Source organism: Archocentrus centrarchus, chromosome 13, assembly GCF_007364275.1.
Source record: "Archocentrus centrarchus isolate MPI-CPG fArcCen1 chromosome 13, fArcCen1, whole genome shotgun sequence".
In the NCBI taxonomy this organism is placed as follows: Eukaryota; Metazoa; Chordata; class Actinopteri; order Cichliformes; family Cichlidae; genus Archocentrus; species Archocentrus centrarchus.
In genome coordinates this window covers 8,449,927-8,473,117 of record NC_044358.1, presented here as the reverse complement: position 1 = coordinate 8,473,117, position 23,191 = coordinate 8,449,927, and the positions used below count along the sequence as shown (strand labels likewise).

The following is a 23,191-nucleotide window of genomic DNA, read 5'->3' as shown; positions in this document are numbered from 1 at the left end:
TGCCACATGTTTTTTGCAGAAACAATGTAGCAGGTCTGACAGACCACAAATATCATTTAAAGATTTAAGTGCAGAGCACATAACCACTATTTCTATGGGGTGGCTCCAGGCTGGGGGACCTTTGTATCACAGCTTTCTCTAGAGTGTGAATGCTGTGACTGGGAAACATGAAACAGTTTCAACTAATCCCTCAGGGCACTGACCAACGCCAAAATAAAAGTGCTTGTTTTTGCCAGTTAACTGTTATATACAGTACCAGTCAACGCTTTGGACACACCTTCTAATTCAGTGGTTTTTCATTATTTAAAAATTGTTTCCATTGTAGATTAATACTAAAGTCATCCAAACTATGAAGAAACACCTATGGAATTATTTAGTTAACAAAAAGGTGTTAAACAAAAAAGAATATGTTTTGTATTTTAGATTCTTCAGAGTGGGCAGGTCTTGCTTAGATCACAGCTTTGCACATCTTGGCATTTTCTCTGTCAGCTTTATGAAGTAATCACCTGGAACGGCTTTCAGTTAACAGCTGCGCCCGTCAAGAGTTAACTGCTTGAATTTCTTGCCCTCTTAATGAGTCTGAGACCATCAGTTGTGTTGTGAAGAGGTAGAGTTGGTATAGAGTGAATAGGCCTGTTTGATTAATGTTCTAATCCATATTATGGCAAGAACTACTCAACTAAATAAAGAAAAATGACAGTCTATCATTACTTTAAGAAATGAAGGTCAGTCTGTCCAAAAAATTTCAAGAACTTTGAAAGTACCCTCAAGGATACTACTTGCAAAGACCATCAAACATTATGATGAAACTGGCTCTCATCAGGACCGCCCCAGGAAAGGAAGACCAAGAGTTCCCTCTGTTGCACAGGATAAGTTCATCAGCACTACCAGCCTCAGAAACTGCAGGCTAACAGCACCCCAGATACAGTAAAATCCCACCTAAATGCATCTCAATACATACATCAACTGTTCAGAGAAGACTGCGTGAATCTGGACTTTATGGTTGAATTGCTGCAAAGAAGCCACTTCTAAGGAAGAACAACAAGAGGAAGAGAATGAATTGGTCCGAGGAACACAAGGAATGGACAATAGACAAGACAATAGACAATAGACAAGGGGAAATCTGTCCTTTGGTCTGATGAGTCCAAATTTGAGATTTTTGGTTCCAAACTGCATGTCTTTGTAAGATGCAGAAAAGGTGAGCGGATGGTTCCTACATATGTAGTTCCCACCATGAAGAATGGAAGTGGAGGTGTGATGGTATAGGGGTGCTTTGCTGGTGACGCTGTTGGCAATTTATTTGAAATCCAGTGCACACTTAACCAGCATGGCTACCACAGCTTTCTACAGCAAAATGCCATCCCATCAGGTTTTTGCTTAGTGGGACCATCATTTGTTTTTCAACAGGACAATGACCCCAAACACACCTCCAGTCTATGTAAGGGCTATTTGACCAAGAAAGAACGTGATGGAGTGTTGTGTCAGATGACCTGATCTAAGCACAGTTGAGATGGTTTGGGATAAGTCCCACTGGATAGTGAAGGAAAAGCAGCCAACAAGTGCTCAGCACCTCTGGGAACTCCTTCAAGACTGTTGAAAAAAACCATTTCAGGTGATGACCTCATAAAGCTAATTGAGAGAATGCCAAGAGTGCAAAGCTGTGATCAAAGTAAAAGGTTTTAAAGAATCTAAAATCTAAAACATAGTTTGGTTTGTTTAACACTTTTAAGATTACATCATTCCTTATGTGTTCCTTCATAGTCTGGATGACTTCAGTATTAATTTACAATGTTGGAAAAATAAAATAAAAAAATAAAAACACTGATTGGTACTATATGACAGAAACACAGAAATATGCCATGCAGCATGGATCGCCCAACAAGGACATCTATCGGCTGTCCTAATCTCCTGAGGTTACCATGCCATTCAGTGAGTGAACTAACAGCTTGAATTTAAAGTGATGTTTGTTACTCTGTTACACTGATCATGAACATCACAGCTGCTCTGCACCACTCAAACATAGCGCATTATTGTAAAATTCATCACAATACTGCTAACCAGTGTAGCCTGCACTCAGCTGCGCTAACTACCAAAAATTTTTAGAATCACAAAAAGTTAGCATACTTTAATTTGTTTTGTAAAATGTTTTACGATGTTTCGTGAAGATGTTTCAGCAACCCTTAACTTTAAATATAACGTCTCCTCTTCCTCTCCTGTCGTTCTTACATCTTTCTCCATCTCTTTTTTTTTTTTTTTTTTTTTTTTTTTTTTTTTTTTAAGCCTGTCATGTCTGGTAGATCTTGCAAGCAGAACTGTGATCTGAATGCGTTGTTGTGCCAAACATATTTGCTATTTCAAGATGAGCTCTATAGGTTCTCAATAGGCTCTTCTTGTTGATGTTTTAACCCTTTATTTTATTTATCTGAGTTATTTTTCCACATACTATGTAACAGCCAGAGCTGACAGGCTGAAGAAGAGGAAAATAAAGAGAAGAAAAAGGGAGAGAGAAAGGGAGCAAAAAAAAAAAAAAAAAGGGGAAAGAGCACAAGTCTATTAATCAGATACTTCATCACTTTAACATATAAAAAAATACTATCAATACTTGCAAAAATAAATTTGTGTGTGAAAAACAAAACTAACAAAGCATGTTACGCACACCAACAATTTTGTTGAGTTGTGATTGAGTGGGCGTTTGTGTCTGTGTCATGTTTGTGTCTGTGTCATGGAACGTACTTACCAATGAGGGCAAAACGCTGCAGCTCCACCCATCAGAAGCCAGAGGCAGGTACGGAAAGCCCCCGGAACCCCAGGCCACCAGCAGCCCACCAAGAGCCAGGAAGACCCCCGGCCACTCAGTCCAAAGACAACCGCACACCTACCCCAGCAGACGGGAGAGGGTGGTCTCAGACGGAGCCCCCCCAGTCGAGGAGCGAGGGCTCCAGGGAACCCAAGGCGATGAGAAGCCAGCCCCCCCCCAGTTTTGTAAAATGTTTTACGATGTTTCGTGAAGATGTTTCAGCAACCCTTAACTTTAAATATAACGTCTCCTCTTCCTCTCCTGTCGTTCTTACATCTTTCTCCATCTCTGAGTGAAGTTATCTTATATTCCTTTTTCAGACTTGGATATATGGCATCTGTACCTTTAGCGATCAGACACATTGCGTGTGTTTGGTGATATCTGTTGACTGTTAGAAACGTTTCATCTGAAATGACCTGTTATGTAAAAAATGTTACTCTCTTTATGCTCACAGTGCTGGCGAGATACTGAAAAATGTCGACCATACTGTAGTTTATGGATATCTGCACCAAAAATGCTGTTCTAGATTGAAACTAGTGCTATAAATGATGCATAAAGTAGATAAGCACTGGCGATGGATAAACCAATAGAATCATGTCTTTCATGTGTTTTCGTTCTGTTTGTCTGGAAGACATATAGTAAATAAGTAATGAGCCTGTTTTTGAAATGTAAGGAGTAGAATGTACAGAGTAAAAAAAAAGAAGTTGTCAGAAAAATAAATATTCAACTAAAAGTACAGATACTTGAAAATCCTACTTAAGTAGAGTAACAAAGTCTTTATACTGCCCACCCCTGCTAATCACCCACACCCACCCACATAGAGTAGTTATGTGAATGCTGTTTATTTACAGTACCAGTCAAAATTAGATGACAGAGTACCTACAGATTATACAGTCGTCCCTTGCTATATTGTGGATCACTTATTGCGGCTTCACTGTATCGTGGGTTTTTAAAATAATATATATCTAATTCTATATTGTGGATGTTTCACAATATTGCGGGATTTTTGCACGTATTTCATCAGTGGATGAATAGTGTACACAATGGAAACGCAGTACTGTACGCCACTACTGCTTGTGCAAGTTTGCCAGCGTGAGATTGTACAAGGCACAGTATTGGCTGATGGAATGGAAGGCGACCAACCACAGCAGTGTGTTCTGTATCCTGGGAGCCAACTGGCTCAGTGATTGTAGCATTGGTCTGTTTGCTCTCCTGCACTGTGCCCATACATTCAGCATCTCTCCTTGTCCACTTCTCAACGACATCTGATTGCTACGCATAGTGTAGCTCTGCTGTGTTGTGCTTTTGTGAAATTTTCACGTTTAAGAGCATGAAGAGTGTTTGAAAGGTGTGCGGAAGGTTAATACGAGAGTGGGAGGTTCATAGGACTGTGGGAAGGGTTTTTAAATAAATACAATGCTGCTACTTTGTGGATTTTTACCTATTGCGGGGGTCTCTGGAATGTAACCCCCACGAAAGGTGAGGGATCACTGTATAGAGAGCTCAGTGGATCTTTTGTTTGAGTTCATTGCAGTCCCTATCAAAGCTGGAAATTCATTAGTTGCACCAAAAACTTTCCTTCTTAGTTTGCAGTCAGTGCAGGAATACCAGCAGTTCGTGCTGTCTTTTCACCTCTGCCTCCATCCTCTGTGACTCATCCTCTATTATTTGGATTAGTTTTTCGAATGTGCACCTAAGTTCAAACTGACCATCAAACTGAAAGGACCTATTTTTTTTTTCACCCATTTTTCAGTCCATCATTGCAGGCAACTGCAAAGTTTCCTGAAAGTCAGCCTGAGCTTGTAAAATAACCAACATGAGCAGTGATTAGTTTAGCCACCAACACGTATCCTCAGTGGAGATCCCTAATATGTGCCAGGCAGCCAATTTCTATTTCTTCCTTTGGTCACGTAACAATCTGAGCCCCTCAGCAGCAAAAGCAAGAACTGCAACACAGGCGACTGCTCAGTGGGATTCCACTGCAGTCATTTCACAGTTAATGTTTGTAGAATTCATGCTTAATAATGGGTACATGTATTTATAATTCAAACCCCAAAAGAGGGGGAAATAGGGCTCAAGTGAAAAATATTCATATTTTAGCTGTTATTATATTAATTAAGCTGTTGGAAAATGTGAACGATTAACTCTTCTCTCAATGCCAGATGTGGTGACACCAAAATAATTCACCAGTACAATTATCCAACTCAATATCCACACTCTTCATCTCATTCATTACCCTGCTGCTGGTGCAAACAGTGTGGGAGAGATTAGTTTTGATTCTCACCGTTTCACCACATTAATTGTTCATTAATCTAGCCCTCCAGGAAAAAGAGGCAGGCACACTTCTAGGTAATAATGCTGAGGGTTGTACTGATTTATGCAAATGAGGCAGTTTGTTTAAAACTGAACAGCAATCCATGTTCACTTTCTCAGGTAATTTGGCTTGTAATTCAACATATTCAGTCCAGGAGTCAAGTTTTGGCTGTGTAGCAGGCAGGAGTTGGACCGGGAATGCAGGACTCGAAGAACGAGAGGTAACTTAAAGCCACCTTATTGCTGAACTCTTGACCAGATTCAAAATAACTATAACTATTCTTGGACAACACACATGAGGACGGACACAGCCATGAGGGAGCAAGCAGGTGGGAGAACAGCTGAAACAAATCACAGATGATGAGACAGGAGAAGCAGAACTGAACAAAGCACAAGAGCGAAGAGGTCACCAAAATAAAACAGGAAATAACTAACACTGTGACCAGGACTGAGACAAATGAGCCCGACACATACGCAGATATGGAACAGAATCGGAATGCAAAAGGAATTAACAAAGCAGCCAAAGCCATCGGGAACAAAAGGCACAGAAAACAGGATCATAATAAATACGTGGAACATAAACATAACACTGTAACCAGAAACTAAATAACAATACAAGATATACAACCAAAATGCAAAGATGATCAAAGATACCAAACCAGAAAGACCCCAAACTCAAAACCCTCGGCCCAAGACCCGGGCACCACGAGACCAAGTGTTTAATAAAAGTGATGGAAGCATGAAGCTTTGACTGTATTTAAATCTGAATACACCTCAGCTTGTAATGAGGTCAGTCTAAAGACATGATAATGTAGACCCGCAGCACTTCTTGAACTTTTCTCCAACTCACTTCTTGCCACCTTGCTGCACCGCTTCATCTCATTTTCTCACTCTGTGTCTCTGCTCTTCTCTCTTGCTCATAATTTTAGTTGATCAGCTGTTCCTCTGAACTGTCTGCTGCCATATTTTCTTCTACTGGTGCCTTCACACATTACTGTGCAGCTCTGCCCCCCCCTCTGTGCTCATCTCCAGGAGCTCGTTTACAGATGATAAATGTGATGTGCATATGGATGATAGTGACTGCTTTTGTGTTTGGTATGACTGGATTTTAGCCTCATTAACATCAGACATGACCAACTGATTGGTTGTGCGTCTACATTTAATGATAACATTTCATTATAGTAAGTTTTATAGTATTACTGCAACCACTTTAATAGCAGTGTTTTGGTTCTCAGATACAGTACCACTGACCAGAGGGAAAAAACGTCGCCTTCTACAAACTTAAATAAAATGTATTAGCTTTTATGAAGCGGCTGGTCCCCTTACTGGCTGCTATAAAAATATGCTAAAGAAGCAATATTCACTATCATTCAAGTTATCAACAAATCTTTAGTTATGCTGTTCAACACTATAAAACATGCATAAAGACAAGCTGGATGTTTGCCTTGGTCTCCTCATGTTGTCTGTTGCTCCTTTGAAAAATGTTCTCGATGTTGCTGAACACAGAAACTCAGAGCATGGGTCTAAACACTACAGCGCTCAGGTGTAACGGCGTGGTCAACTTGTTTTCATATTTTCCACATTTTTCCTTCCTTATATGAAGCACACAGATGGTCCACTTCAAACTCATTTGTAAAACTGGAAATACTCTGTGTTCTTTATCTGAATGAGCTGCCCGTGTCATGGTCCCGGGTCTGTTACCCAGCGTTTTGATTTTATTGGACTTTTGATGTTTTGTTTCTTTTATTATTCTTTGTGATCTCTGGTTCATTTAATCTTTATTTTTACTTCATATATTCTTTAGTGTGTTAGTTTGCTCCTAGTTCTCAGTTATTTTAGAGTTTAGTCTTATTAGTCTTATTCCTCCCTCTGTGTTCTCGTCCCCCTTTGTCAGGTCCCTCATGTTTAGTTCATTCATGTGTCTGTTCTTGTCATGGTCCTGGGCCTTTTGCCCAGCGTCTTGTGTTTTTTTTCCCTGAGGTTCTGTTATTGGTGTGTTTCTTCTATGTGCTGAGTTTGCTTTTAGTTTTGATCCTCAGTGTGTTATAGTTATGGTTATCTGTACTGAGCTCCTGTTTCCCTGTGTCCTTGTGGCCATCCCTGTGTCCCTGAGTTCCCGTGTGTGTGTTTATCATTTATTCCCTGCCCTTGTGTCAAGTTCATGGTTACTTCCTGTTTTATTTTGGTATGTTTTGGTCCTTATGCTTTGGGTTTAGTTTTGGTTCTTGTGTCCCAGCTGTTTCCCATTTGCCCATTACCTCATGTGTATGTATTGTCTCAGTTTTCCTGTATCCTTTGTGGTGATGTCATCATTTTTCCTCCCGCTGTGTGTGCTTGCATTTGTCTGTCCATTAGTGAGTTTCCTAGTTTATGCTGCTGGTCCCTCCAGTTTTGTTTTTCCCTGTGTTTATTGGCAATAAAGTGGAGATTTTTGAGTTTTACTCTGTCTCTGAAGAGTAAAACTCAAAAACCTGCCCACCACACTGGTACATGACAGTGCTCACAGTGCCCCAGTGTGTTTTTCCTCTGTTTAGGTTCCAGTTCATGTTCCTCCTAGACCCACTGTTTTCCAGCCTTAGTATGTTTTTCAGTCTCTGGTATTCGGCCTGCGTTAGCATCCTGCATGTCAGCTCTATACCTGACAGCCTGGATAGAGCTCACATGAGGCAGCAAATATAACACCCACTCGCTAGCTATGAATGCAATAGACACATGTTAACATCACAGAGACATTCAGGTTCACATGCTCCTCTGTGACATCAGCTTCAGAGACACAAATCCGACAGGTAATTCATACCTTTGCTTAGTAGCTGGTAATTCAAACTCACGCTCATGGTAAAAATGCTCTGATTTAGGCTGTGCGTCATCTTTTTCAGTTTTTCCCCAAAAATATAATCCTTACTCTTGCTCAACATTAGTGGCTTACTGAAGAGCATTTATGCCTGGTAATTAGATTTTTTTGTGCTGAAATGCAGCTTGTGAGTTAACTTTTCCCTAAAAATTCTCTGCACATTCTACCAATACTTTTATTTGTTTTTAATTGCCTTAAGACACTGTAGAGCTGCATACTTGTTTGTTTTTTCTCTTATGGTAAGGTCATTGAGTTTACGTATAATGTAATGTGCTATGTAAATAAAATTGAGATTGGCATTTGAATTTTTAATGCTAGAATCAGATTATTATACAGTCGTTTGCACCAATCAGGAGTGACATCTTCTCTGGGAAACAACTGAATGGGAGTCTACAGTACGAGTGCCTCGCTGCCACTGTAAAATCTGACTCATTGTCCACTGGGACTGCGCAACACACAGTGAAGAACAAATCACAAAGGGAGTCCTTCTTTTCTAATCTCTCCCCCCTGTCTACACACAGAAACTCTCATTAGTTTCAATTGAGGCTAAATAACAGAGGATATTGGTCTCTCAACAATCATTTTCTCTATGTCTGCTGAGCCTTGTTGTCTAGAAGGAGACAATCAGTGTCAGTCGACAGAGCAGAGATACCCAGAGGGACAAAGGGCAAATGTCATGCTAAAACCCACTGACCAAAAAAAACAGGCTTAAAAATGCAAACACAAAATATATCTGGTCCTGAAACTGCTTTTTTCGTTGCAGTTAACAGAAGTACGTGCACGGATGTGACTAAAAATCACAATAAAGAAATGACAGATATGTGAGCTGCTTTTCAGCCCAAAGCTTCCGAATCCACTGAGTGATGCAGATTTCCCACAACATCAAGGAGAGAAAAAAAATGTTACAAAAGCAGTAGCCCTGAGTTTGTCTTGTTTACACTGACTACTTTGAAAGGTTTCTCTTGCTTTTGTGTCATCTCACTGTTATTATAATAAAAAGAGATACATCTTATTCACATCTGTTCCTAGATCTCTTTATTCTTAGTGCTTCAGTTTCAGTGCCTTCCCTTTTTTAACCTTTCCTTTTTTTAACTACTATATATATATATATATATATATATATATATATATATGAGAGCACATATATTATATGACAACATAAAACAGGCAGACATTTGCAGTAAAAACATGCTCCAACTCCAATGACTTGCTACAGCTGATGGCTTCTGAGAGCAGTTCCTCTCATAATCCTGCCTTGAATGGTTACTGAGCTGCAAGTCTGCAGCAACTGGGTAACAATGGAGCAACTTATCAACTTATCAACTTATCAACAAAACAACTTATCATAAATACAGATATGCTGCTACATCTGATTTCTTGCTTTCTATCTGTTCTGCTTCACCCAGAATAAATTACACTGCATGACAGGGTGTTTACTATGGACGCAGTAATCTCTCCCCAAATCCAGTTACTATTTTACATAAATATATGTCCAATAATTCAGTCATTCATAAGCTATAGTTTCAGTCATTCCTCACATCTCTTCAAAACAGGCAAACCTTCACAAACCAGTGGGTGATGTCTCAGTGGCCACGCCCATCTTTTATAGTGTTTTATAATTTCTATGGTTTAATCTAAGTTTTAGCAAACTAACAATTGCTTTTTTTAATTTTTGCTTTGCCACATCCAAGTCAGCTTTGTTACTACTCAGGTACACAGTATACAAGCTGGTCTCTCAGTTGTTGTACAGGATACGTGACATACACAAAGCTTCTTTACATACATATACAGCATTTTAATAACAGTAATATGGTTATAATGTGTGTGTAACATGTGACCATCATTCTACCAGACTAAAATAGAGTTTGACTGACACCAACACATCTGATGATTTCTCTCCAGATGACTTTATCTTATACTGGTCTGGTTGCCTAATTTTCCATCAATCAGATTGGCATAAACACAAAGTGTAACTTAACACAGTACTGATTAAAGAGGAGAACAGTAGACAGTTCTTCTTTGAGGAAAATCCCTCTAGATTTAAATTACAATAGGACAAGTTCACAGAAAAATGGTGGCTAATTGTGAATGAAATTAATCCTGCGATGAGGGTGAATAATGACCCACATGCACTCTCTAGATTGGATTTAAATCACTGACCAGCATAGGTAATATTAATCCTCCCATTTCCCTTTGAGAAATAAATCCAGTCTAAATGGGTTTAAGATAGCTCTGCTGCTCTTGAAAAAAGCACGCAAATTCAAAATGATCACCCGAATCCTTCAAGAATTACACGTGTAAGGATACAGCAAGTGCGGTTTAACAGTGAAGCAGTGATGAGGCCAGGGGAAAAGACTTTCGGACTGTCTTGAAGCGATTCTGGCAAACCGCCAGGAGGGGTAAGCGGTGCTCTACTCATACAGTGTATAGTGCGGGTGGGGGGTTACTGACTTCAACTGAGGATATAGTTCGGTGGTGGAAGGAATACTTCTTCTTAAGGACCTCCTTAATCCCACTGAACTAACTTCTGTAGAGGAAGCAGAGTCTGGGGATGAGGGGAACTACTTGGTCTTCACTGGGGATGAGGTCACTGAGGTGGTTAAACAACTCCTTGGTGGCAGAGCCCCTGGGGTGGATGAGATTCGCCCCGAGCTCCTCATGGCTCTGGATTTTGTAGTGTTGTCTTTGTTGACACACCTCTGTGTTGTCGTGCGGAGAACTGGGGCAGTGCCACTGGACTGACAGAAGGTGGTTCCCATCTTTAAAAAGGGAGGCTGGAGGGTGTGCTCCAACTATCAGGGATCACACTCCTCATCCTCCTTTGGAAGGTCAATGCCAGGGTGCTGGAAAGGAGAGCTCGTCCAATAGTCAAACCTCATATTCAGAAGGAATAATATGGTTTTTGTCCTGAACATGGAACGCTGGACTAGCTCTTCATCCTTTTGAGGATAACCAGATGTGCGTGTGTGTGTGTGTGAGTTTTGCCATCCAAAGTATGAAGTGGTGGTTGTGAGAATTAGCACCTCTCCAAGTCTGAGGCCATGGCCCTCAGCTGGAAAAGGGTGGAGTGCCCACTCTGGGTCTTCCCAAATGGAAGAGCTTAAGTATCTCAGGGTCTTGTTTGTGAATGAGGGAAGAGGGGAAAGCAAAGTTTAGCTGAAAGAATTCTGAAAGTAATTTAACATGATGGGGTGGTGACTGATTCACTGCCCAGCCTGCTGATCACTGATTGAAGGGCTTTAATTATACCTGTGAACATGACATATGGAATCTCATCAGCAGAGTCCCCAAAACAGGTGCAGCTCCTCAACTCCAAATTATTTCTGCTGGTCACATAATAAGAGATGCAGGAACTGTTTAAATATCTCAGCTCTTTTGAACTCTTCTCTTATGCGTCTCTAGAGGCAGCCTGTCTGTTCTCCCTGACTAAAGCTCGCAGATCAAATGAATCACAGACCTCAGTTTACACCTGGATTCACCTCAGCAGCTGTTTATTGTGCCTGCTCACCTCTGTATGGGCCAATTCCACCTTGGCTTTCTCCAAAACTATTTTATTTGCCTTTTCATTTTATTTGTTTTTGTAGACCCGGAAGCTCAAAATCCAAGTACTGAATTTAGAACTGAGAAATTTCCAAAAAGTCCCCCTGGCTAAACAGTTATATCATTTTGACTCTGCATTTAACACGTCACCGTTACCATCTTGCCTCTGCTGCCATGTTGGTTTTGGAGCCAGAGGCATATTTAGACTAAAGGGTGGAGTGCTAAGTTATCAGTTAACAAATTGGTTAGAAAGCCGTATTGATAAACTCCAACAGTGCAACACACAGATGTAGATACCTGCTAATTAACCACCAACAGCACAAACACAGTTCAGAGGTTCAGTTCAGTGACTCGATTCAGCTTCCTGGATAACACATATATCTGCACCTGTCAGCTGAAGCAGCTGGGTCTCCAAGCTTTAACAGCTTCCAAATGGAAGTGTCATAAAAAATTCACTCCCTGCACAGCTTTTATGAAGAATTAATTAACTATAGAGACCAAAACTGCTATTTGTTCACGGCTGTTATTTTCCTGTCTGGTGGATGTTTCACAAAGACTTTTCATGTGTATTTTCCTGGAAAAAAACTTAATTCTGCTGCAGACTTCACATCCTTCAGCTTCTGGTGAAATTCTGGTCTGTTTCTTTGAGATTTTACTGATACACACAACATATATTCAAAGACAATAACTTTTAACTTTTACTCCCACTTCATGGGGTGTGAATACAGATATTAGAAAATTTCACATTTGGATTTTCCAAACTTATCAATCGAGCCAAACTCCCAGCTGGGTTGCCAGTGACCTGGTGGATGTTAAGAGCTTAAGAGGAACCCTGGGTAATTCCTAAGAAGATAAGGTCTCTCACACTGCCCACAGTTCAGGAATTTAGATTTCTTTCAGTAATCTTGGATCAGTTGACTCCACTCTATTAACAGACTCACAAGAGATCAGCGAGGGCTGAACTCCATGTGCACTCTGCTAATTATATTAATTGAAAGACACACAGACACACACACACATATTGTGACCTGCATTGTTTGGGCTGCACGAAGCAGCTTCACCTCATAAATGATTTTATGACCAAAATGATAAAATACAGAGGGAATCCTCTCTTCTGCAATATTGATGCACAGCATGAGACATTTAGTTATTTTTAAATCAGTAAAACCTTCAGTGCAAGATAACAGCTTTGCAGTCAGAAAAGTTATTCTGCACCAAACCTGGAGAGACGTTTTGTTTTGAGTCTTAACACCTGTACAAGCAAAGCCGCATGAATAATTTACAGACGAAGCTCCACTGGATGCGTCCACGTTTAATATCAGCTGAAGGGAATAATGATGTTAACAGAATTTTAATGTGCTGTTGCCCCTGATAACTAACAGACAGATGATCGGAGATGGAAGGAAATTGTTTTTATTCAACCAGGAATTTTTTTTCTGTCTAAGTGCTTTGGTTGAGGTCCTCAGTGGCTAACTGAACACACACACACACACACACACACACACACACACACACACACACACACACACACACACACACACACACACACACACACACACACACACAGTTTTGCTTGAGTGCCTGGTAGTGCTGCTGAGCCACACTCTGCCAAATTGTATCCATCAATACATCCGTCAGCGTCACAGCTCACTGATGAAGAACTGTTCAGCTGACACAGATAAACCAAAATAATTATTAACAGACTTCAGTCGCTCAACCTAAAGTGTAAATATGTTACAGATAACCAGTAGCTATATGTACCTACACACATATGTTTCTTTTTGTTTACATTTATTTAGCTGAATTATTTTTAATTGCTCTTTGTTACCTTTGTTCAGTCTTATTATTCAGTCATCTGTGAAGCACTTTGATCTCACCTGCAGGAAAGGTGTTACACAATCGATGCACTGATGAAATGACTGAACAACAGTGGTGTTAGTGCTGCTTTAAACAAACACTTTAATGTTTTCCCATTTAATGTGGCTGCTTTGAACATGTCGGGACAATTCAGCATTAAAGATTAGTATGGCACAGAACTGGTGAAGCTGCTATAGCAACGGTGTTGTTTATGGCCAGTAATGTGGTGCAGATGTTCTGTCATCTGTTTATGCAACACTTTATCTGGTGTAATTATGTAACGATACATTTACATTTAATGAGCACTGTTAGTGACTTGTGCTGACGAAGCACATCTGTGATTGAAAGTGTCTGTAGCTGATTGTTACACATTCAGTATTGGAATGAAGAGATCCAGTCCAGTGAGACACACACACACACACACACACACGTAAATAATTTATGTATGCTCTTAAACTTTACGGGGGTAATAAGAAGACATGCCAAATCTGGAGGATAGAGATGAGTGATGAAGAAATGAGAGAAGAAAGTAGAGAAACAAAAGCTGAGAGCAGCAGAAGGATGAACATAGACATTAAAGAGTGAGCGAGGGACAGAACTGTATTCAGACAACGATGGAGAAAAACATATATTACATATATATTATATATTAGGAGAATCAAGGTTATGCTGGTGCATGTGTGCATACATGTGTGTGTGTGTGTGTGTGTGTGTGTGTGGGCGGAGGGTGTCTGGGTGATGCCTGCAGTTTCCTTCTGGATTCCTGACACCTTGATACGAGCTCTAAGCTCCATCAGCAAATTCTGGACGAGAAGAGCTCAATTAACACAGACATGGAATAAAAGTATACACACAAGGACACACACATACTGAACATGCTGATAATTCAATTACACCCTACACCCACACATGTATAAAAAGCAGAGTAAAAGATTGCCTTTAGCTCACACACACACAGATATACACACATAACTAGAGTGATACAAAGACACAAACACATGCAAACACAGTAACGACCCCCAAACAGCACCCATTCATCACTTGGCTGGGACACTGTGGGATACAACTAATGAGCCATCACAGTTGGTGTTACCCAGAATGCATTGCATTAGTCCTTCAAGGCTTCACACTATTGGCCATTTGTTGACACTCGTGTAACTGTGTACTTTTATGTTTATTTGTGCAATAAGTATCTCATTGTTCACTTGCTGTATATATACAGTGTGTGTGTTTTTATAGGATGAATAGTAAAATATATACAGAGAACATTAACTAAAAATAAATCACCAAAATATTTTTGTTGAACTTGGACTCACTGAATGGTTCACACAGCAAAGCTGCAGGTGTTTCCTCTTCTGTCAATATGTCTATGAAAGCCTCGGCTCACAGCTGATTTAGACTTCTGCGGTGAATCTTTATCAGGCCTACGTAAGTGCCTGCTGCAGGTGCCAGCATTCATGCTTGTGCTTAGTGTTTTACCTTGTGGCTGTGTCCTGGCGTTTTATGTGCAGTGCCAGCCACGATAGAAAATAATGAAATGCTGGGACTTTTTTCCCTCATGCTCTTTGTTGTGGTTGGTTTTTCTTCTGAGGCAAACACAATTTGTCCCTCAAGTTTTTCCACTTCTTTGTACATTCCCTCACATCCATTGTGACAGTTTCTGCAATCGCCCTCTAGGAATTTGCTGACATCTGTGAGTCCTTGCTAGATGCTGAAAGCTCCATCCATATAAAAAGTGAGCTGCGTTCACTTTGTAGCTGACAGTGGATTGCTATAGTGGTCAGGCCAAGCTTGTTTTGCTTGTAATCACTACAAGTCTCTGACATTGACATGTCAGCAATCAGCACATTGCTGATGTTGTCTTCCTGTGTGTATATTGGGGGCAAAGCCAATGTTCTGAGGTTTTGGTGTCTATGGATAACTGCTGTTTCAAACAAACCTTGCTGTTAAAGTCTGACTGTGAATGCAGACTAAAAAACCCCAAAAGAGACAAACGTATGACTGCCAGCACTACTCAGACTACAAACACTGGCGGCAAAACATTTGAGCTTTGCCTGCAAATGACTGTATTATCCACAGTACCTACTTGCAAGAAAATTAAAGGATAAAAGACTTAACACTATGAGACAGATGTCTCTGTGAACTGATATATTAGGTTGATTTTTATTATTTTTTTCAGTTTTTCTGGCCTCGTCGTGTGTAAACAGCTAATTGCTAATTTGGTGCATCAAATTAAAAAATGAAAAAGCAGGTGGTCTAACCTCAACAATGTCTGGAAACAAGCTGCTACAGCCACAAAACTCTGTAACACTGTGACATGGTATAGATGAGGTGGACCTGATCCAGCATTAAATGTCTGTCTCCATCACTGCAATTCCCATGGGGGGGGGGGGGGGGTAGAGAGCAAACTCACCACTAGTCTCAGGTGGTCCTGGCAGGCTGCAGAGAACAATAAAGAAAGAAACATACCAGATAAGTGACTTTCACTTTTGATGTTTTTTCAACATTTTGCAGTAAAGACAGAGGCATCAATGGCTAAAAGCATCTTAACAACTCTGCACACTCCCACAGGCGCACACCAAATATGAAAACATGAATATGGAGTACATCATCCCACATCAGCTCAACAACAGGAGGAGGGAGAGGCATTTACCAAGAGAGACAGATGAAGAGAAGAATAAGGGAGAGGTACAGACTGTTTAAGAAATAGTGTGAGTAGTAATATAGGTCAGTGATCAGGGCTCATTTGTATAGATGTCAGTTAATTAGGTACGCTATCATCCTCAGAGATGGGTCACGGATTATGAGCAGAAACTTTAATACGCACACACATCTTTGTGTGGTATGAGTGTGCAGTGTTTTTCTACCATGATAACAGATGGTACAGGAGCAGAGGGACTGATGGAGAGATGCAGGGTGAGGCAGATGTCTCTGTGAGCTGATATATTAGGTTGATTTTTATTAATTTTTTTCAGTTTTGGTGAATCTGAGTCATCCACAGCAGATTAAAACAAAGGAACAAGAAATCATTTTCTAACTTGTGATAAAATTCAGTTTTTAAGAGTCTCTTAAACCTAAAAAAAATAATCAAACAAGCATTTCCATCCTTTCTCTAATAAAGTTATGGTGAAATATTTCTTTCTAAAGTTTCTTACTCTGGTCAGACCTTAAGCTGACTGTTGCATACTTTAATTCAGAACCTAGATCCAAGATGAAGGCTATTTAATCTCAACTGAACAGTTTTGGCTTCTACCAAAAGGAACTCAGTCTGATGTTCTAACTCACCAAGTCATAAATTAAAGTACTGACAAGGTTAAAGCAAAAAGCAACCTTTTTGTAAAAGTACAAAAAAAAATGAAACAAAGTTACTACACTCAGGGGGAGACCGATGCATTCCCAGACCACCCGAGAGATATCATCTCTCCAGCTTGTCCTGGGTCTACTCCAGGACAAGGACTGCCTCCTTTCAATGTGGAGGAGTAGTGGCTCTACTCTTGAGTCCCTCCTGAAACAATCCAAGACCTATCTCTAAGGAAGAGCCAAGCCACCTTTATGGTGCTTCCTTTCTGGTGGAAGCTCATTTCTGCCACTCATAACTGCAGTCTTATTCTTTTAGTCACTGCACAGAGCTCATGACCACAGGTGGGGGGAGGGATGTAGATTGAAAGGTAAATCGACAGCTTCGCTTTCATGCTCAGCTGACTCTTCACCACAAGGGGTCAGTACAATGGCCCCAATCCATCTGTCAATGTACCATTCCCCACACTTGTGAATAAGACCTCGAGACTGATACTTGGAGACACTTGAAGCAGCAACTAGTCCCAGACCCAAAGTGGGAACTCCACCTTTTTCCAGCTGAGAACCATGGCTTCAAACTTGGAGGTGCTAGTCTTATCCCATCACTTTACACAGCTGTTAACTGCTTCAGTGTGAGCTGGAGGTTACCACATGATGAAGGCAGCAGAAGAACATCATCTCCAACAAGCAGAGATGAGATTCTGTAGCCACCAAAGTGGAGACCCTCCACCACTTGGCTATGCCTAGAAATGAATCCATCCATTTTCTTTATTTATCCTTTTCAGAGTCGCAGGGAGGCTGGAGCCTGTCCCAGCTGTCATAGAGCAAGAGGCAGGGTGCTCCCTGGACAGGTTGCGAGCCTGTCATAGGACTAACACCATTCACACCTGTTGGAATTGCTGTATGTAACCTTATTTTGGTTTATTTATAACTTTATTTTATTTGAGATCAAGCCCATAAAACACATGTACTGTAGACTGGTTGGGCACCTCGTTTTCCAAGAGAATATGAATACTAGAAACCAGGATCATAATACCAGTTACGATAGATGAATATATGGATTAATTTCCTCCTTATCAACTTCTAAGAAAGACCAGCCTGAGCACAGGTGCTATAGAGTACATTCTTATAATTATTGTCCCATTCTTAATCAAATTAAACACAGTTTCAAACCACAAACAATCATAATTTGAACTGTGTAAACCCTTTAACTTTGGAACAACAGGGTTTACTCAGCAAAATTGTAGTTTCTGTCTTTCTGTCATTCACTGAGTTTTTGATATTCTGTCATCCCTCTTCAGGCCAGCCACACTCACCTGTACCTCCTTTGAACCTGGATCTTTGCTCCCCTGATTCCACCTCACAAATCAGCCTCTCATATTTAATTCACCACTTCCCTTTGCCAGATTTACTTTGTGCTTTTACTTTCCCCAGATTCTCCTTCGTCCTGCTCTGTTTGTTTGTCTCTCTGGTAACTTTATACATTAAGTAAAGCTTGTTTTTGCTGCCAGAGCTTGCTTTTTGTGTCAAGATTGTAGGATTTCTGAAGTAAATGTGATTTTCTGTAGATGTGCGTATTTGTTTATGTTGCATATTATTTTCATTGTAAGAGTCAAAAAATGGAGTCTTTTAAAGAAAAAAGTTTATGAATGGTAAGGGATGCAGCTTTCACATTTACTTCCTCTAGTGGATTTTTAACTGAATGCAATTTTTTTAGTAAATATGTCATGTATCAGCTTAACGCTGCATAATTAACTGATGAAGAGAGAATAAAATATGAGATGCTGCAGGTCCCACTGAATCAATGTGTTTAAAATATTTGGAAAAAAAATCTATTTCTTTGTTTGATGGCCCCTGTTTAAAAGTCAGGGCATCTGTCTGATTTGGGACACAATTAAAACAGAGAGATTAAGTCCTACATCCTTCCTCACATCCTGTATTAAGAGGCAGATGGAGCTGCTTCTTTACTCTATCAATAGCTCTTTATCTGCTGAGAGGGGCGGACGGTCACAGATGGACAGAGGAGACGACCAACTGCTCTCATCTGATGTAACTCAGAGGATGGACCACGTATTTTCGTATTTGGTCTATTTACAATCACATGAAAACTAATTCACACTACATCAGACAACAAGACATCAATTAAAACTGGAAGGGAACAAACACTGGAACCTGAACACACACACACACACACACACACACACACACACACACACACACACACACACACACACACACACACACACACACACACACACACACACAGTACCAGTCAAAAGTTTGGACACACTCACTCATTCATATGAATCTTTTTACTGTATTTACACATCACTCTGCATTTAATCATTAGTTATTATTAATCTTTGGCTCTTTTCCACAGCGTGCCTTTGATGGTAGTGAGACCTGCTATGATGTATGGAGGCTGAGTTGGTCGTGGCAGAGATGAAGATGTTAAGATCTTCATTGGGAGTGACCAGAATTGACAAGATTAGAAAAGAGCACATCAGCGAGACAGCTCAGGTTGAGAGATCTGGAGACGAGGCTGAGATGGTTTGGACATGTGCAGAGGAGGGATCATGGATAGCTTGGAGAAAGGATGTTGAAAATGGAGCTGACAAGAGGGAAAGAGGAAGACCACAGAGAAGAGTTATTGGATGGAGTGAAGGAGGACATGCAGACATGGGTTAGTGTGACAGAAGAGGATACAAAGGACAGGGTGAGATGGTGGCAGATAATCTGTTGTGGGGACCCCTAAAAGGAGGGAAAGAAAGAGATCCAAGTCCAAAACATAAAAGAAACACAAAACCCTTGGACCATGACATGTTTATACAGTAGACATCCAAAGGTTTGTACAACTTATAAAACATTTGAAGCAGTGGCTTTGATAATGTTTAGCCCTCCACAGTCCTCAGATGTGTGTAATAGAGGAGCTGTAACTTTGTGACACTCATAAATATTAGATTTTCTTCCACTCTCCTCCTCCTTGTTCTCAGCTCAGGGAACGGCTGACATAAAGGTCTTGGCTAAAGGTTGACTGCCAACACTTCTGTTATGGTTGCATTTCATCAGGAGAAAAGATGCCATGGTTCACCACTCCAAAAAATCTCCCGAGCTCTCTCTAATCACTGTGCTCTTTCAGCCTACATGGCTCTCTATTCCCCCCATTACATGAGAAAAAGTGTAAGACAGTATCACATCACCTCTCTTAGCACCTGACAGCACTTCTAAAGTTTGAGTCAAACATGTTGAAAATGTAAAAATGTTAATATCCTTATAAGGGTATAGAATAGTGACACATTTTCTTTAGTCAGGGTTTCCCTTAACAAAGACAGGTCTAGTACACCCCTATCTGAATGTCAGTGTCCATGGCAATAACGACCCTTTGTCTCAAGATGCCCCTTAATGAAATGATGCTGGTAACTTTAGGCTGAAGCAGCTTTAAATCGACTCAAGTATTTTGTTTGTGTGTTACTGCAGACAGCATGACACAGAGGCTGAGGAGCATTAGAAAAAAAAATGAAAGTAATTAATAAGAAAATGTCCTAATGTGCCGTAATTCCACTGTGAACAAACTCATGACTACAACGGAAACCATGCATGGACAAATGTGTTGATCAGATACCTTCTTTACCTGAAAGTACAACCAACAAAATACTGCTTAAATGTCTCAAGGTGTCTCCTGAATTTTAACTGCTCTTTTAACCAGATTACCTAAAAATTACTCAAGTTTTAGATGTTCCAAAGCAGCAAACAGAGGGTTGAAACATCCTCGCTGCAGGAAGGAGCGCTTTCGCAGGTCATTCATCCCAACAGCAGTTAGACTGTACAACACTTCATAATGTCTTGAGTCACTTGGACACTTTACCTCCTCTGCCATCACTTTATCCTTACAGTCCAGATACATTTTATTTATTACACTCACCCATATAATGCATACCGTGTATGCTGTGTACCTTACCGGCTACAAATGTATATAATATTTTGATATCTGTATATAGTGTTTTGATGTGTGTGTATATGTGTGTATATGTACATGTGTGTATTGACTATATATTTTCTGTATATAGTGCTTATGTATATGTGTATAGTGTTTTTCTATTTTATTTTATTTTATTTTATTCTATTCTATTTTTAGTTTTCTGTACTGAGCTGCTGTAATGCGCAAATTTCCCCGTCGTGGGATCATTAAAGTTTTATCTTATCTTATCTTATCTTCTGTATAAAAAAAAGGGAAGAACATCCCTGGAAGAAAAACTGGAAATGGAGACTGAGATGGATTCTCACAGACATTTGCCACATGTGAGGGTCCGGTAAGCTAACTGTGGATTCAGCTCACTCTTTAGTATTAGTATGAAGTAACGTGTCTAATGTTATGGCCGTGTATGACAGTAGAGTTCTGCTGTCCTGCTGATTTGTGATCTTTGTTTCCCAGAATGCATTTCATCAACCACTAGAGAGCGTGCCTAAGTGAGTCCACCGAGGAAACAGTTTCACTTTACTAAGAAAACATTCTTCTTTGTCAGTGTCACACTGCACATGTACCTTACAGTCTCCAGGTTTTGTATCTGTAAGATCGGCTCATCTTAATGCAAACAGCCTTTACATCATGGATGTGCAAACAGCAGGACTCTCTATACTCCAACAGCATGAGGAGATAATGTCAGTATCCCATACAAATGCATATTCAATGAAACAATAAAATGTGAGCTTCGCACTTCATTTGCTTAAAGGAAAAGCTCAACATTTCTGATATATTTTATTGTCTTTTTTTTTTTTTCAAATACAGTTTGATGCATCTGACCAAAGTAGATGCCACTGGGCAGGAACTCTGCATATAACTGCACATTAATTAAGGACATCATAAGAGGAGATTTAACTTGCCATATTTTTGTTGTAAAGATGAATTGTTGGCATTTTCTGCCTTTATTAGATAGTACAGGATCTAATGAAGGCTGAGCGTGGACAGGAATGCAGGGACAGTGGGGAGAAAGACCTGCAGGGAATGGTCTGCCCTCTGCAGCAGCCTTCAGCATATGGGTCACTTGCTCAACCAGTTGAGCTACAGTGGGGCCCAGCTTGGTATGTTTTTGTATTTCGGAAACAAAACTCAAACTCTGATCTCTCTTCATGACGGGCAACAGTGGTAACCTGGGAAAATGTTTAGCCTGTTTCGGTCTCAGTCTCAGCAGCTACGAAGCTAGGTCATTTTTATGTTTTTTATTTGATAAATGCAAATGTAAAAATGAAAATCTGAGGTTTCATAAGAGGCGATGTGTGGACCTGTCTTGGATTCAGCTGCCAGGCACCAGTAGGCGGAGTCATAATTTACACTCACAGTTGTACTTTTGAAAAGAGCCAGGCTAGCTGTTTCCTCATTCATTCTTGATGCCAAGTTTAGCTAGCCAACTGCTGGCAGCAGCTTTACTGTAAAGACAAGAAAGTGGCATCAATCTCTTTAATCCAACTCTCTATGAAAACTTTTAATCACCAGAACACATTCTGCTTTATTAGAGAAACACTGGGAAAGAAAAGGTTGCAGCACTCTTTAAGATACACAACTTCTTACATGAAAACTACAGAAAAAAAAAACTCTCACAGAAATGAAATCAGGGTCAATCATCATTGTTTACTGTTATCTGTATCAGTGAGCAAGAAACCATTAAATGTGACAAAGAATTCACCTTATTCTCTAAATCTGCTTTTTATCTTTCTCTTTAAATTTCTGGTTTTGACCTAAAGGTCTTCAGTGCCACAATCTGAGTAGTTTAACAGCAATAAACAAAATGAAAAAGAATAAATTAACCAAAATATGCTAAGGAGGAAGCCAATCTCATCAGCGCTATCATCAGCCCATTTACAGGGAGCCAAGTCACTGATTTACTGATTAGAAATAGCTGCAGCCTCTGTAGTTCTGTGGAGAGATGCTCCACTTTCACATCTGTGGAATTTTGGCAGCTGAATAAAGAGCATTACGTCTTCCGGTGAGCGGTAATTCATCAATATCAGTGTCAATACTGTAGGCCTGGCCGAACCCTCCCAAACTATAACGACAGTGCAAAACTGAAAGCTCACAGAGAAAGCCCTGTGGAGCCTTCAAAGGTATTTTTGGTTGTTAAAAATATTTTGAAAGATATTTGAATGCAATTTAAATAATTGCCTAAAAAGATCCAAAGAATAAACACTGGAATTTCTCTGGGTGAGATATATAAAAATCCACGATAAATAAAACCTGAAATCTAATGCAGCAGTAATATCTGCAAACACGGGTTTCATTGCTCTTTGCTTTATTCAGGAGGATCGAGAGCAGATATCTACTTTCAATTCTGAAAACAATATGTCCAAGTGACACGTTAGTGAGCACGAGTGTGAAACATTTCCTGTGTCCTAATCCAACTTTCAAATGGGTGCCTTCATTTAAATGCAAATACTTGGTGCAGAGATGTAGATGGATATATAAAAGCATTATGTAAACTGGATTAAAGAGCTTTGCAAACTCAAACTTGTGACATATACGTACACGTACTGTACATACTGTA

General features: G+C 40.1%; 1 protein-coding gene across 1 annotated transcript in view; it reads right to left on the bottom strand.

Moving 5' to 3' along the window:
- slc8a2b (solute carrier family 8 member 2b) overlaps positions 1-23,191 on the bottom strand; it is a 219,777-nt gene that overhangs the window by 93,672 nt on the left and 102,914 nt on the right. The window contains exon 3 of the mRNA XM_030744139.1: positions 15,772-15,797. The gene's annotated coding sequence lies outside the window, so the exon portion shown is untranslated. The remainder of the gene's footprint in view (positions 1-15,771; positions 15,798-23,191) is intronic.